This window comes from Pristiophorus japonicus, unplaced genomic scaffold (assembly GCF_044704955.1).
Source record: "Pristiophorus japonicus isolate sPriJap1 unplaced genomic scaffold, sPriJap1.hap1 HAP1_SCAFFOLD_113, whole genome shotgun sequence".
NCBI classification, from domain to species: Eukaryota; Metazoa; Chordata; class Chondrichthyes; family Pristiophoridae; genus Pristiophorus; species Pristiophorus japonicus.
Window position 1 is genome coordinate 2057565 of NW_027250788.1, and position 15487 is coordinate 2073051.

The following is a 15487-nucleotide window of genomic DNA, read 5'->3' on the forward strand; positions in this document are numbered from 1 at the left end:
ACAGGACACAAAAGTTCAAAATCAACTTGCAGGTGGCCACACACACCAATGAATAGTCAGGATGGCTGAGCGGCATAAGGTGCTGTGTTTAGATCACAATGTTCTCTGGAAGTGTGACTTTGAATCCTACTTCTGACATTTCTTATTTTTAATCATTAAGCGAAACTCATTGTTTGACACCACGACCAACTCATTAAAACTGGGATTCAGCAATTCACCTGCTCGCTTAACATTTCCGTCTGACCGGGTGCTGAAAGTGGAGATGTTTCCGCAGTGTAGCGGTTAACACGTTCGCCTCACAAGCGAAAGCTCACCGGGCGGGAATATTTTCTGGAGCTTTTTCCTCATGCATGCTCAGGGACGAGATTGTTCTCCTGTGAAAAGTCATAAGATGATAAGCATGTAAGAATTAGGGGCCGGAATAGGCCATTCGGCCCCTCGAGCCTGGTCCACCATTCAAGAAGATCCTGCAGTTCCTCGACAGCAAGGTTAAACATCTGGGGCGGAGCCAACAGGCGCCTGTCTGCAATCAGTGAGAGAACGGAACATTTGGCAGAAGCCTGGCGACCTCAGTCAGTGAAACATAAGACTTTTAATCTCAGGGTCGTGGTTTCGAGACCCACATTGGACATTTAAATTTTTCATAGAATTATGGAAGGCTCGAAGTTTGCAGCACATGAGGAGGCCATTTCGGCCAATCACTTCCGCCCCGGCCAACAAGAGGCGATCCAGCTTCATCCCACTTTCCTGCTCTGGGTCCATAACCCTGCAGGTTACGGCACTGCAGGTGCACATCCAAATACTTTTTACATGTGGTATCTCCCTCCGCCATTCTTTCAGGCAGCGAGTTCCTGACCCCCACAAACCTCTGCTTGAAGAATTTTACCTTCAAATCCTCTTTAAACCTTCTACCAATTACTTTACAGAAGAACATAAGAATTAGGAACAGGAGTAAGCCATCTTGCCTCTCGAGCCTGCTCCGCCTTTCAACAAGATCATGGCTGATCTGGCCGTGGACTCAGCTCCACTTACCCGCCCGCTCCCCGTAACCCTTAATTCCATTATTGATTAAAAATCTATCTATCTCACACTTGAATACATTCAATGAGCTAGCCTCAACTGCTTCCTTGGGCAGAGAATTCCACAGATTCACAATTCTCTGGGAGAAGAAATTCCTTCTGAACTCAGTTTTAAATTGGCTGCCCCGTATTTTGAGGCTCTGCCCCCAAGTTCTAGTCTCCCAGACGAGTGGAATCAAACTCTCTGCCTCTATTTTGTCTATCCTTTTCATTATTTTAAATGTTTCTATAAGATCACCCCTCATCCTTCTGAACTCCAACTAGTAAAGACCCAGTCTACTCAATCTATCATCATAAGGCAAGCCCCTCATCCTCGGAATCAGCCGAGTGAATCATCTCTGTACCCCCTCCAAAGCTAGTATATCCTTGTTTGAGAAAGGTGACCAAAACTGCATGCAGTACTTAAATATATGCCCCCTGGTTGTTGACCCCTCTGCTATCCACTTCATCTTGGCCCCTCATAATTTTATACATCAATGTTGTCTCCCATCAGCCTCCTCTGTTCCAATGAAAACAAACCCAGCCTATCCAATCTGTCCTCTTAGCTAAGATTCTCCATTCCTGGCAACATCCTGCTAAATCTCCTCTGTACCCTCTCGTACAATCATGTAATTCCTGTAATACGGTTACCAGAACTACGCGCAGTACTCCAGCTGTGGCCTAACCAGTGTTTTATGCATTTCAAGCATAACCAACCTGCTCTTCTATCCCATGCCTCAGCCAATAAAGGCAAGCATTCCATGTGCCTTCTTAACCACCTTATCCAACTGGCCTGCTATCTTCAGGGATCTGTGGACATACACTCCAAGGTCCCTTTGTTCTTCCACACTTCTCAATGTACTACCATTTAATGTGTGTTTCTTTCCTTGTTAGCCATCCCCAAATGCACTAACTCACACTTCTCTGGATTAAATTCCATTTGCCACAGTTCTGCCCACCTAACCAGTTGATTGATATCTTCCTGCAGTCCGCAGCTTTCTTATTCATTATCAACCAGGCAGTCTATTTTAGTATCACCTGGAAACGTTTTAATCATACCTCCTATATTTAAGTTTAGATCATTGATGCTACCAATAAAAGCAAGGGACCTAGCACTGAGCCCTGCGGAACCCCACTGGAAACATCCTTCCAGTCGCAAAAACACTCATCAAACATTACCCTTTGCTTCCTGCCGCTGAGCCAATTTTGGATCCAACTTGCCACTTTGCCCTGGATCCCATGGGCTTTTACTTTCGTGACCAGTCTTCCATGTGGGAACTTGGCGAAAGCTTTGCTAAAATCCTTATACATTACATCATACGCACTGCCCTCATCGATCCTCTTGGTTACCTCCTCAAAAAATTAAATCAAGTGAGTCAGACAAGACCTTCCTTGAACAAATCCATGCTGACTATCCGTGATTAACCCATGTCTTTCTAAATGCAGAAATTATATGCCCCCACACATTTTGCCAGAACAGGTTACGGGGGCAAAGGGAAATACTGTGTCTCTACCACGGCACATTCATATCAGTACAATGGCTTACAATGCCAGATCTCGCAACAAAACCTTTGCTTCACAGCCCTACGACCCATCACAATAGGACAAGCCCGCATTATCCAGGTTAGACACCGAGGCCCAAAATCATTAACGCCATCGATCAGCTCCACGATCACCTGCAGGATTATGACGAGCCAGAGCAGGCCCCTATCCCACATTTAGTTGCAGTATTAAGGGAACTAAAACTCAGAGTAGGCCAGTGTGTCAGACTCTACCACCAACTACAGACAAACATTGAAATACTGGAGAAGGATACTGACCAAGAGTTACAAAACCAAAGTTGGTGGAGGAGGGTCTGGGACTGGGACATGAACGTAAACATCCACCCCTGGATTGGAATAATATCACACATACTGGCAGGGATACAGCTGGTCTTAGCACTAACATGGAGAGTCATGGCCTGTCGATCCTGCAGGCATTATGCACGAAAAAGGAGTATCAGAACAAGGGCTCAAGTAAATAACGAGACTTGTCCAGCAGAGGGACAGGGGAATCTGAACTATATCAATTTGATCTAAGCAACTGGGACTTCTGACACCACGTGACTGGCCAGCACGTTGAGGCAGGAAGTACCGGGTGGTACATAAAAATATAAGTCGAGTAACAAATTATGTTGTCGATTACAGGAGACTAGGATTAGTCCATTACAGAAAGGGGGGATTGTTTTAGGGCAAAGGCAATGGCACCTGCTGAATATATGTATGCATATATGTATGTGTAAAATGGTAGCCAGATATAAAATGGCTGCCAGTGATTCTGCAAAGCACTAGGGGAATTCAGCTAACAGTTAGCTTGACTACATTTTTGGGTGGCTGATGACACTGCAGTTCCGTGTACAGGAACACTGGAAAGAGCGAACTCAGCAGAACGTCCTTAATCATCAAACCACAGACAAGATGTCCTAGCAGAATACTGAACAAAGAAATTCCTGTGACTGTGTAAGGATAAGGAGGTTAGGTGCAGACAGAACCCAAGGACAGTAGAGATAAGGGGATCTGGAGACTATCACGAGGCCATGAATAAGCCCCAGCTAAAACATGAGGTGATCACGCAGTCCCCTGGTGCCTGGGTGCCAATTCCATTGTCGCAGTGGAATCAATTTGTAATTTATCATCGTTATGATTGGATTGTGTTCAGCCGACATGGGCTAAGTAATTGTAATGAAATGTTGTAAAACATAAAAATATCGATGAATTTCTTTGTTCGGTGGAGTGGAGTGCCTGGAGTTGGACCAGAGGCTCCCTCCCCGCCGGTGTAATAAAGGCCATTTTGGCGTTGGAACCGACCCTGAGTGTCGAGTGATTTTTCCAGGAAAACATTTGTGCTATCATAACCTGTGCTGTACCAGCCCTGGGAGGCATTGATGGGACAGTGTAGAGGGAGCTTCACTCTCTATCTAACCCTGTGCTGTGCCTGCCCTGGGAGAGATTGATGGGACAGTGTAAAGTGAGCTTTACTCTGTATCTAACCCCGTGCTGGACCTGTCCTGGGAGAGATTGATGAGACAGTGTAGAGGGAGCTTTACTCTGTATCTAACCCCGTGCTGAACCTGTCCTGGGAGAGATTGATGGGACAGTGTAGAGGGAGCTTTACTCTGTATCTAACCCCGTGCTGGATCTGTCCTGGGAGGATTTGATGGTACAGTGTAGAGGGAGATTTAATCTGTATCTAACCCATACTGTACTTGCCCTGGGAGGGTTTGATGGGACAGGTTAGAGGAAACTTTACTGTATATCTTCGATGAGCTGTATCTGCTCTGTGAGTCTTTGATGAGACAATGTAGAGGGGGCTTTAATCTGTATCTAATCCGTACTGTACCTGCCCTGACGGGTTTGATGTGACAGTATAGTGGGAGCTTTGCTCTGTATCTATCCTGTGCTGTGCCTGCCCTGGGAGGGTTTGATGGGACAGTGTAGAGGGAGATTTAAACAGGTGCTGCACTGTAATGTATATATGCCCGGGTTTACCTGCCACCAGGGGGACCGACCGTCGAAGGTCATTGGGCCACAGACACACACATGCAACTCTTGTATATAAAGAAAGCCTCCATGTTTAATCCTTTGTTCGAGAGCAAGAAAAGTACGGTCAGGATGCACCTGATTGAGTTCACGGTAGTAAGCCTGCTGAGTTATTGCATATGCAACATGCACCTCCCCCTGGAAGAGTTTGATGAGACTGTGTCGCGGGAGATTTATGTTGTAACTGATTTGTGCTGTACATGCCCTGAGAGATTGATGGGACAATGTAGAGGGAGCTTTCCTCTGTATCTAACCCCGTGGTGCATCTGCCCTCGGAGCGTCTGATGGGACAGTTTAGAAGAATCTTTACTCTGTATTTACTCTGTATTTAACACATGCTGTACCTGCTCTTGGTGAGTTTCATGGGTCCGTGTAGAGGGAGCATTACTCGGTATCTAACGCGTACTGTACCTGCCCTGGGTGAGCTTGATGGGACAGTATAGAGGGAGTTTTATTCTGTATCTAACACGGGCTGTATCTGTCCTGAGAGGGTTTGATGCGATAGTGTAGAGGGAGCATTACTCTGTACCTAACACGTGCTGTACCTGTCCTGGGAGAGTTTGATGGGACAATGTAAAGGAAGCTTTACTCTGTGTCTAATGCGTACTGTACCTGCCCTGGGAGACTTTGATGTGACTGTGTAGTGGTAGCTTTACTCTGTATTTAACATATTGTCCTTTTCAATCCACTTGTTTCACACCGAAACAAATCGTAACCGTGATGTGAATTTAAAGCCACGTGATTCTTTGAAATCATCTTTAAATGATTGAGTAAAACCACTCCTTATGCCAGCGAAAAACAGCTTTGATTCCAGGTCTCGGCGATAACTTTTGTAACACCATTTTTAAATTCAAAACCTAATAAAATTGACGACATGCAGCCAACGTGCAAAAGTAAGAATTCTTTTAATCACCGTTAATATGCCGACAACCTTCTTCAGAATGAAATAAATAATAATATAATTACTGAGGAACAGTGGTATCCTCAATCATTCATTTTCTCTTTACATGTGATGAAGTTTTATCCCTATCTCCTTTACACGCTGCATGAGAATGGTTTAAAATTGTAAGGGTTTATGACTCAGTTGTAAAACCATTGATTGTGTGTGTGTGTATTCTTGATAGGAGGAGCACTTGAGACCGATTTTCTAGTTCTATATATGTATCAATGGAATCAATTTCCACCAGTTTCTTTAAACCCAATAACATAATTTATTTCTAGTGGGCTGGATGGAGGAACATGATCCATGTAAAAAATTGTTATCGTTTTATTTGAACTGAATGCTCATAAAAAATTGTAGTGGGAACTAACTGGATAATAGCACAGCTGGCAAGATTGACAGAATAGATTCGTGCAGCCAAAACGCACAATGACAACCTGGGACTGTGCGGCACCCAATACTCGGGGAAAAACAGCTAAAGGCTTCGTCTCTGGGTGGGCTCGAACCACCAACCTTTCGGTTAACAGCCGAACGCGCTAACCCATTGCGCCACAGAGACTGACGAAAGTATAAGGTGCAAGACATCCCAAACCAGGGTGTCAGGCTTCAGATTGCTCGGACCGGGATGGAACTTGTCCACTCGAAGTTGTAATATTCCCAAATAAATGGAGGAACATTCATTATGGATGTGTGGAAGCAGTCTGGTCCCGCACACTGCAGACACTTCCATGTCACCGCCAACCAGCTCTCCCACAACCGGTGTGATCTACCTTCCATCCTTCCAGTGCCTTGTCTGTGACAAAGTATTCTGATTGTCCCAAAGCCGGTATTAAGTTTTAAGTCCTTTTCAGCTACTGACTGCGGATATTCCTGTGATTCAACGGGAACTAAATGCTTACAGGGACAGTTGGATTCACCATTTCTTTGCTTGGTGAAATTTCAAAGATTGAAAGCGACGCACATCAACCCCAAACCTCCCGTGAGATGGAAGCCCAGTTGCTGTTTCAAGCTTGAATACAGGTACAAACAGAACTTATTCAAAGACAGTCCAAGTCCCTGAGACGCCTGATTATTTGCACCAAACTCCTTTGCAAAGAGTTGAGGTTCATGGTAGGTGATCTGGGCACATCTTTCCCCAAACTACAACACTTCAAACATAAGTCAATGGCTGTAAAGCGCTTTGGGGCGTCATGAGTTCCTGAAAGGTGCTGCAGATATGCAAGTCCTTCTTTGCAAAAGTTCGATGCAATTTCAAAATATGCGAACAATATCAGGGCTCCACTGGGACCCATTGTAAATTTCAATTAACAACTCCGAAGGGAAATCACAGCCCGAGACCAACGAGCCAACTGTTTGACAAACGTGAAGATAAGGTGTAACCATGATCAAAGCATTTTTTTGTGTGTCGCTATTCAGAACATAAGAACTTAAGAACTAGGAGCAGGAGTCGACCATATGGCCCCTCGAGCCTGCTCCGCCATTTAATATGATCATGGCTGATCCGATCATGGACTCAAGTCCACATCCCTGCCCGTTCCCCATAAGCCTTATTCCCTTATCAGTTAAGAAGCTATCTCTGTCTTAAATTTATTAAATGTCGTGGCTTTCTCAGCTCTCTGAGGCAGTGAGTTCGACAGATTTACAACCCTCTGAGAGAAGAAATTGCTCCTCATCACAGATTTAAATGGGCGGCCCCTTATTCTGAGATTATGCCCCCTAGTTCTAGTCTCCCCTATCAGTGGAACCATCCTCTCTGCATCCACCTTATCAAGCTCCCTCATTACCTTATACGTTTCGATAAAATCACCTCTCATTCTTCTGAATTCCAATGAGTAGAGGCCCAACCTACTCAACCTTTTCTCATAAGTCAACCACTCATCTCCGGAGTCAACCCAGTGAACCTTCTCTGAACTGCTTCCAAAGCAAGTATATCCTTTCGTAAATATTGTAAGTGTTTGTGATCCTCGCCCAATTGCCAGACGGACGGTTTGAATCGCCCCAACCTTACGAAAGTTCTAGATCCGGGAATTATTATTCAGAGTGTAAATTAAATGAGTCACGGAAAGGGATGCTTCAGTGATAAATCGTAGTATATTTATTTGGTCTAACATACAATGGCTAAAACATGCACTGCTAAACGAAATCACTGTCTCTGTGGAGAATAAAATCCCGGTTACAAACAACATACAAACAGTACAGAAATGAACCGAGTAACACGCAGTAATTCCCTGGTGGATTCTAACCCCACCCCTACCAATGAATTACCCTCCCCAGAATAGCCCTGAAAAGCTTCACTTCTGAGAAAACCCTGAACCCTTACCCAGCTGGCCTGGGATATCTGGTTACTGGCTTGGGACACTCGCGACCATGTTCACCACCACACGCAGCCAGTTTCCTTGCTCAGCTCAGCTGTGGGAAGTCACTGCCTGGTCTTCAGTCTCGGTGGCTTCTTCTGCAGTACTGCGGCCCCTTCCTCTGGTACAACGATCGGTGGAGCGAGAGCAAGAGCGAGAGGGGGCTCTCTCTAAACACAAGCTGCAAGCTGCAAGCTCCAAGCTTCACACCAAGCTCCAAGCTAAAACTAAAGTGGAAAGAACCCTGTCTTTCTGGGAGTCTTGCTACCCCTATCTTTCCCGCCAATCTTTAAAACCCCTTTGTTTCTAAGCACGGGTACTTAGTCAGTGATGGGCCATCCCACCCATGCATTGGGCTGATGGCCCTTAGTCTGGGCATCTCTCTGAGCCTTTGTGTTGGGAAAGACCCAGCTCCTCCTTGGCTGGCCAGGCTGGTGGGTTCATTGTTCTGTGTCTCCTTCTCAGATGGAGGTGAGAAGTGCTTTTACAAATTAGAGTGGCTTTGTCAGTGGCCCCCCTTCCTGGCTGACAGCTCTTTAGTCAATGGATGACTGATAAGTCTTTTGTCCCAGCTAACTTCATGCGGTCTCTGGAGTTTTAACAAAACCAGTTTTTTCACATATCTGGGCAGGTTGTTCCCAGCACAGGGAAGATAGCCTCAGAAAAATAAAATCCGCAAAATATTCTCGACTGAGTCCATTCTTTGAACAGAAATTAAACAGAATCACGTGAAGTTAAATTCAGATCAAGGTTACGATGTGTTTCGGTGTGAAACAAGTGGATTGAAAAGGACAATAATGACACCAAGCATTACGGTGCAGCGATGCAGCAATGCAGCGTTCCCTGGTGGTCCAGTGATTAGGATTCGGCGCTCTCACCACCGCGGCCCTGCGTCGATTTCCGGCCATGGAAATTGCACTTCCATCAAAATTAAAACCTTTGAAGAAAGAGTTACATGCATCTCATGTGGAAAAAAAGATTCATTGATTTATACATCATTATTTAATCCATTGTAGAACTTCAATCATTTAGTTTGCCCTGAGTATGTGAGGAATTTTATCCCGAGCTCATTGTATTTTAGGAGCATGGTACAGCCCCGGTATCTCCACCTGTGAAAGTAGGAAGCTGCTGGAAATACACAACAGGACGGGTAGCCTTTGACAAACAATTAAACCCAGGTTACAAACTCTCTTCCTTCCCGTGCCCTTTGCGGGACACTTGTTCCCCTTTAATTTTACAGAGTGACTGAGTTCACTAACCGCGGGGAGAGAGTAGGTGTCTCCGCAGCCCCACTGTGCTAGCATGGAAGATAACACGATGGGGATGTGGGGTGGTGGGTGGGGATCAGTGACATGTTTGTGTAAAGGGCAGCGGAGGAGAAGGATAGACAGCTGTCAGTGAGGGACAGAAGTTGTTTCAGGTGAGCCAACACATTCCCGATCAGCACAGAAGGCATTCACTGGTCAGCTGCCCTCTGCTGTACTTCTGGTCAAAGCGGTTTCCGCAGTGGAGCCGTTATCACGTTTGCTTTCCACGTGAAATGATCCCGTGCAGGAAGATTATGTTTAAACTTGCTGTTGATGAACAGTCATGGGCGAGTTTATTCTCCTGTCAAAAGGGCGACAGTGGCTTCTCCCTTATTCTTTAATTGCTCTTTATTTCACTTCACTAAATAGATATATTTGAGTGAGAGAAATTGTTGCAGAGTGTCGCACACTTCATCTTTTGTTCCCTTTTAAACATATAAAATGAGGCCGGGGGAATAAATCCAGAAAACAAAGCCGAGGGTTATAGACAAGTGGAGGGAGAAGGGGAAATACTGCCTCCACACACCGGAGAAGTGTGAGCTTGTGGACCGGAGAAGTTGCAGCTGCTGGAGCTGTGCGTTTTATCGGGGAGGGACGGGGGAGAGCCCGCCGAGCGACCGGAGAAGCTGAGAAGCTGCTGTGCTTTTCATCGGGTTTGACACTGGCAGAGTGCCAAGTTTTCTCTCCCTACTGCCCATGCGCGAAGGTGCCGGCAGTGTTTTCGGCGCAGACATTTGGCTCCACCCCCCACTTCACCATCGACACCACGCCAGGACTCCGGGGACGTTACACAGCGGCCAGGATGGGGCGAGTTTTTCCCCGAGCCGTTTCCAGCGCACAAAGTCGGTACGCTTGAGGTCAGTGAGCCAACAAAACTGCTTGGGGAAAATGTAGTCCTTGAAGAGTAAGGAGTACACTGAAGGAAATACAAATATGTTTGCTGAGCAACTGACAATTTTAAAATTTTAATAACTTTTTATACAACCATCGAAACAGCCAAAAAACAGCGCACTCGGCCCATAGTACCTCATATATAGCCCACAGTACAAGAGTAAGGAAGTCTTGCTACAATTGTACAGGGCCCTGGTGAGACCACACCTGGAGTACTGCACACAGTTTTGGTCTCCTTATTTGAGGAAGGAAATATTTGCCTGGGAGGTGGTACAACAGAGGTTCACCAGATTGATTCCTGGGATGAGAGGACTGTCTTAAGTTGAGAGATTGTGTAGAATGGGCCGATACTCTCCGGAGTTTACATGAATGAGAGGTGATCTCATTGAAACACACAATATTCTGAAGGGGATTGACAGGGTAGATGCTGAGCGGTTATTTCCCCCGGGCTGGAGTGTCTAGAGCCAGGGGCCACAGTCTCAGGTTAAGGGGTCGGCCATTTAAGACAGAGATGAGGAGGAATTTCTTCACTCAGAGGGATATGAATCTTTGGAATTTTCTGCCCCACATGCTTGTGAATGCTGAGTCTCTGAATATATTGAAGGCTGCGTTAGATAGATTTTTCGAGTCTCGGGGAATCAAGGGATCGAGAGATCACTGGAGTTTGGAAGAATGAGAGGGGATCTCATGGAAACATATAAAATTCTGACGGGACTGGACAGGTCCCGATGTTGGGGAAGCCCAGAACCAGGGGTCGGACTCTAAGGGAGAAGGGGTAAGCCATTTAGGACTGAGATGAGGAGAAACTTCTTCATTCAGAGAGTTGTTAACCCGTGGAATTCTCTGCCGCAGAGTTGTTGATGCCAGTTTGTTAGATATAATCAAGAGGGAGATGTGGCCCTTATAGCTAAAGGGGTCAAGTGGTATGGAGAGAAAGCAGGAAAGGGGTACTGAGCTGAATGATCATCCATGATCTTATTGAATGGTGGTGCATGCTCGAAGGGCCGAATGGCCTTCTCCTGCACCTATTTTCTATGTTTCGATGTTTCTATGTCCTGCTACTGCTTCTTTAATAATGAATTCCAACATTTTCCCAACCACAGATGTTAGGCGAACTGGTCTATAGTTTCCTGCTTTTTGTCTGCCTCCTTTTTTAAATAGGGGCATGACATTTGCAGTTTTCCAATCTGCTGGGTCCTCCCCAGTCTCCAGCGCGTGCATGTCCACAGATCACTGAAAGTAGCAGGCCAGGTAACTAAGGTGGTTGAGAAGAAATATGGAATGATTGCCTTTATTAGCCGAGGCATAGAATACAAGAGATGGGGTCGGTGGGGCAGGTTTGGTCACAACTGGAGTACTGCGTGCAGTTCTGGTCGCCATATTACAGGAAGGACATGATTGCACTGAAGATGGTGCAGAGGAGATTTACGAGGATGTTGCTGGGAGTGGAGAATCTTAGCCATGAGGACAGATTAGATAGGCTGGGTTTGTTTTCCATGGAGCAGAGCCTGAGGGGAGACCTCATTGAGGTGTATAAAATGATGAGGTTCGGAGATGTAGTGGATAGAAAGGACCTATTTCCCTTAGCAGAGGGGTCAACAACAAGGAGGCATAAATTTAAAGTAATTGGTCGAAGGTTTAGAGGGGAAATGTCTTCACGCAGAGGGTTGTGGGGGTCTGGAACTCACTGCCTGAAAGGGTGGTAGAGGCAGAAACCCTCACCAGATTTAAAAAGTGCTTGGATGTGCACCTGAAGTGCCGGAACCTGCAGGGTTATGGACCTCGAGCTAGAAAGTGGGATTAGGCTGGATAGCCTCGAGTTGGCCGGCGTGGACACGATGGACCGAAATGTCCTCCTTCCGTGCTGTAAACTTCTTTCATTCTGTGAACTCGTTTGCAAAGAGTTGAGGTGATTTGAGCACATCTTTCTTCACATGACAACGTTTCAAAGGCAACTCATCGGCTGAAAAGCGCTTTGGGGCATTATGAGTTCCTGACAGACGCTGCAGAAATACAAGTCCTTCTTTGCAAAATTTCAATGCAATCTCAAGGCTGGTCTGGGATTTGAAGCCAGGATTTTTCTGCAAATTTCAAGTAACAACCACGAAGCAAGAATCATATCCCGAGACCAACAAACCACCTGCTTAGCAAATGTGGAGATAAGATGTAATCATTATTGAAGCATTTTTTGTGTGTGTTGCTGTTCTTGATCGGAGGAGCACATGAGACAAAATTCGTGACTTGGCCTTTTCGACATGTCTTCTGAAGCGCCGCACGGTCCAACTCCTGCAGCCAATGAGCTGTTGGGACGTTAATGTATCCATCATCATCATCATCATAGGCGGTCCCTCGAAACGAGGATGACTTGATTCCACGCCGAAAAAGGATGAGTTCACAGGTGTTTCAATGAAGGACCCGAACTACATCCCAAAGGGTGGAAGATGCCTGTGCGTGGATTTTTTTAAACGTGTGGTGGCCGTTGCACCCCAGCTATCACATGGGCTTGACAGAGCGAGGTCTTGGTCCAGAGGCAAGGGTTAAGCAAGACGACAGGCGACCAGCTCTGCTGCACGGACCTAGTGCACACACATATCGCAGTGTGGGCTGGCCCGTGCTAACCCTGGGCCCCTGGCCCCAAACTCATGCCTCCGCTGGGCCCCGATCACGTCCCTCTGCAGTCTCTCGCCGCTCCTTCGCCCCGATCTTGCCGCTCCTGCTGTATCTGCCCACGCTCCAATCACCGACCTGGACCTTTATGACATCACTCTTCGCTGCCGCCGCCCTCCTGCACCAGCTCGCGTTGCTCCCTGGAGTAGTCTCCCGGGACCTCCAAGCTGCTCCCAGGGCCGCTCTCCGTTCCTTTCATGCCCGGACCTGCCGCTGGTGTTCGTGTATCCAGGCTGTGGGTGGCCATCCCGAGCACAGCATTGGTGTTTCTGCATTAGTTCTGGGTGGGGACAGTATCTTTCCCCTTCTCTCTTCCTCTTGTCTGTATCCCTGTGCTTTTATTTCTCTATTTATTTCCCCTGTCTCAGTTTCTCGTGTTTAAAAGGGAACAAAAGATGAAATGGGTATCACTGTGGAACAATTTCTCTCACTCAAAGTTAGATGCACTACTGTTGCGCCATGAGGTCTAGGTAGCTCGCCGTTGATATTCAGGTTCATATATAAATATATATAAATATATCGACATGTATCATAACCGTTCCCTGGTGGTCGAGTTGTTAAGATCCGGCGCACTAAACTGGTTTCAATTCTCGATCAATTCATCGCATAAAAATAATTGAGGTTTGTGAGACGATTAATAATTGCTGTAATCACCATGAATACCAATACTTTCTGTGATAGACCGAGCTTACAGACTATCTGGCTTCTCCGGCCCTTTGCCGGGCACGTGTTCGGGGTTTAATTTAGTAAACTGGGTGAGTTCACTGATCGCGGGGAGACGGTAGGAGCCTCTGTGGCCCCACTGTGAGGATGTGCAAGTGAACACGGTGGCTGGGTGATCCGTGACATTTCTGTAAAGGGCAGTGGAGGAGAAGGATTGAGAACTTTCAGTGTGGGACAGAAGTTGTTAGAGGTGAGCCAACACATTCCCGATCATCACAGAGGGAGCTCACTGGTCAGCTCCCCTCTGTTGGGGCTGTTGTGCCAGAGGTTTCTGTAGTGTAGTGGTTATCACATTTCCTTTATACGTGAAAAGTATCCGGTTTGATTCTGGGTAGAAACATTATGTTTAAACGTGCTATAAGGGAACAATCGGAGGAGAGTTTAGTCTCCTGGAAAATGCTGCCTGACCTGCTGAGATTTCCAGCATTTGCAGTTTTTATTTGCAATTTATTCTCCTGGTAGAAAGGCTCCCTTATTCCTGAATTGCTCTTTATTTAACCAATAAATAGATAACTTTCAGTGAGAGAAAACGGATCCACCGGGGATCTTTCGCGTGTGAGGCCAACGTGATATCCGCCACACTGCAGCCCATCAAAGGGCGAGAAACCACTGAATATAAAGGATGAGCTCACAAATATCAGGGGCAGTGCAGTCTGGTCAACGTCAAACCCTCCTTTCTTATTCAGCAGAAGCATGAAAGGGAGTCAGACGCCACAAAGTTTAATTAAAGATACAAATACAAGTAAAACTTCCAAATCTTTTCACTGTAAAATTATTTCACTTTATTTGAAATCCTACTGCGTTGAATCTGAAAATGATCACCATGGGATTTTATCTTCACTACTGATTCTAATTTCTCTGCACAGAAGGAATAACCGGTGCTGTTAAATTTGACAAAAGTTGCCCCAGATTCCTGGTGACATCGGCAATACAGTGTGTAAAATGGATTAACATGCTGAAGAACATAAGAACAAAAGAAATAGGAGCAGGAGTCGGTCATACGCCCTTCGAGCCTGCTCCGCCATTTAATACGATAATGGCCGATGCGATCATGGACTCAGGTCCACTTCCCTGCCCGCTCCCCAAAGCACAGGACAAATGATTGAAGTATCGACTGTCTCTCAGTTAGCATTTCTTTCATTGTGCAAATGAAGGTGACGGGTTAATTAATGATGCTTTTCCATGAACGCAACACAAACGTTTCAGAAAAAAACATACGGTGACTGGCAGGTGAGCGTTGCTTCTGACACCTGGTGGGAATGGGCGGGGATTTTAAAGCCCCTTGTATTGTTAAAGCTTCATATAGAGAAACATCTCAAACACATTGTGTAGGCCTCGTGGCGCAACGGTAGCGCGTCTGACTCCAGATCAGAAGGTTGCGTGTTCAAATCACGTCGGGGTCACTGTTCTTTCAGAATTAATATTTTCTTTGCTGTTTGGCAATAACCAGACCCTTGTTCCAATGTCTGTCTCATTGTTTCCCCGGCGTCAGGCAGAGAAATTTTCTGTAGCTTTCTCCTCATGCATGCTCAGGGGCGAGTTTGTTCTCCTGTGAAAAGTTCATAAGATGATAAGCATGTAAGAATTAGGGGCCGGGATAGGCAATTCGGCCCCTCGAATCTGGTCCACCATTCAAGAAAATCCTTGCATTTCCTCGACAGCAAGTTTAACCATCAGGGACGGAGCCCACAGGCACCTGTCTGCAATCAGTGAGCGAACGGAATGTTTGGCAGAAGCCTGGCGAGCTCAGTCAGTGAAACATAAGACTTTTAATCTCAGGGTCGTGGTTTCGACACCCACATTGGACATTTACATTTTTCAGAGAATTATAGAATGAGAGAAGTTTGCAGCACATGAGGAGGCCATTTCGGTCAATCACTTCCACCCCGGCCAACTTCATCCCACTTTCCAGCTCTGGGTCCATAACCCTGCAGGTTGCGGCACTTCAGGTGCACATCCAAATACTTTT

General features: G+C 46.2%; 2 non-coding genes across 2 annotated transcripts; one reads left to right on the forward strand and one right to left on the reverse strand.

Moving 5' to 3' along the window:
• Positions 1–6061: 6061 nt before the first annotated feature.
• On the reverse strand, positions 6062–6135 carry trnan-guu (transfer RNA asparagine (anticodon GUU)). The gene has a single exon. It is a non-coding gene; the product is annotated as a tRNA-Asn (tRNA).
• An 8714-nt stretch (positions 6136–14849) lies between these two features.
• trnaw-cca (transfer RNA tryptophan (anticodon CCA)) lies at positions 14850–14921 on the forward strand. The gene has a single exon. It is a non-coding gene; the product is annotated as a tRNA-Trp (tRNA).
• Positions 14922–15487: the final 566 nt, after the last annotated feature.